General features: G+C 62.6%; 1 non-coding gene across 1 annotated transcript; it reads right to left on the reverse strand.

The window, feature by feature from the left end:
* Positions 1 to 407: 407 nt before the first annotated feature.
* Positions 408 to 526, reverse strand: LOC131872828 (5S ribosomal RNA). The gene has a single exon (XR_009370908.1). It is a non-coding gene; the product is annotated as a 5S ribosomal RNA (ribosomal RNA).
* Positions 527 to 1,638: the final 1,112 nt, after the last annotated feature.

The following is a 1,638-nucleotide window of genomic DNA, read 5'->3' on the forward strand; positions in this document are numbered from 1 at the left end:
GTGCTCCAAAGCTCTCTCCAGCTGCGTGCACCTGCCCCGGCCGCGCACCCGGCCCCGCCCAGCTTCGCTCACCTGTCCCGGGCGTCTGGTGCGGAACCTTAGAGTAAGAAACATCACCGTGCACCTTGGCCAACGTGCGCGACTCGACCGAGCGCGCACTGGCCGAGGTGCACACCGATTTCACCTGGGTGCGCGCGCAGCACCTCGGGCGCACCGGGGTGCGCGCACAACGCCCGGGTTGCACCGTGGCCTGTGTGCTCGGGGCGCCTCGGGTGCGCGCTCGGTGTCGCCCCCGCGCGCGCGGTAGTGCGGGCAGCGCACCCCGGCCCGGCCCGGCCCCGACGAGAACGCAAACGGGCAAAAGGTTTATTCAAATAGCATTGCGACGCCCGGCGAAAAACTAAGAAAGGGTGCAACACCGGGACTTCCCGGGAGGTCACCCATCCTAGTACTACTCCGGCCCAAGCGCGCTTAACTGCGGAGTTCTGATGGGATCCGGTGCACTAACGCTGGTATGATCGCACCCGTTATGAGCTTGTCGCAGTGTGTACTTAGCAAACCGCGACCCACGTGCGAATCCACCCCGGCCACCCACCCCCGTCGAGGTGCACACCCTCCCTCGCGAAGTGCGCCCCGTTCGCCAAGTGTGAGCCCTGCCCGGGTGCGCGCACCTTGCTAGGGCGTCGGGTGTGCACCCGGCCCGGCCTACGTGCGTGCACCTGGACGGGGCGTCGTGTGCGTGCAGTGTCCCGTCTGCAACGCGGTGCCCACACACCACCTCGGGCGCAACGACCTGCGCTCACATGTGGGCCGAGTGCACCTTGGTGCATGTTCGGGGCGCCTCGGGTGCACGCTCGATCTTGCCCCGGTGCACCAAGGCGCTCGGTTTGCCCCGGGTGCGCACTTGGTGCAAGGTGGGCACCCAAAATAGGGATCAAGCACCAAAACACAAGTTTCGGGATGCAAAATGGGACCCAAGGACCACAAATGCGTTCCAAGACCCATGATGGGTCCACGAGAACAAAAATGTGTTCCGAGACTTAATAAACAAATATTGGGTTTTAGGAGAAGAAACATGCTCTGATGCCCAAAACGAGAATCGACCCCGAAAAGGCCACAGGCCAAAAGTGGGATGCGAGACAAAAAAAAATGGGACCCGAGGACCAAAATTGGGTTCCCAGGTCGAAGACAGGGCAACCGGACAAGAAACGACCTCTAAGGCTCGAAATGAGTCCCGACGACTAAAACTTGACAAGAAGCACCCATCAGGCACCCAACTCGACACCCATGGGATGCCGACCCACCCGGGCTTCCACCTAGCACACCTTGGCACCCACCCACCCTCGCACCCAACCTCGCACCCAACTTAGCACCTTTGAACCCACATTGGCACTCACCCTGACCCTGGCACCTTGGAACCCACATTGGCACTCACCTTGACCCTGGCACCCACCTTTGCACTCACCTTGGGACCCACCCTGGCTCCCACCTCGGCACCCACCCAGACACCCACCTTGGTTCCTTGGCACCCACCTTGGATCCTTGGCACCCACCCCGACACCCACCTTGGCACGCAACTTGGCTACTTGCCACCCACCTTGGCTCCTTGACGCCCACCCCGACAACCACCCCGTGACC

Source organism: Cryptomeria japonica, unplaced genomic scaffold (assembly GCF_030272615.1).
Source record: "Cryptomeria japonica unplaced genomic scaffold, Sugi_1.0 HiC_scaffold_809, whole genome shotgun sequence".
Lineage (NCBI taxonomy): Eukaryota > Viridiplantae > Streptophyta > Pinopsida > Cupressales > Cupressaceae > Cryptomeria > Cryptomeria japonica.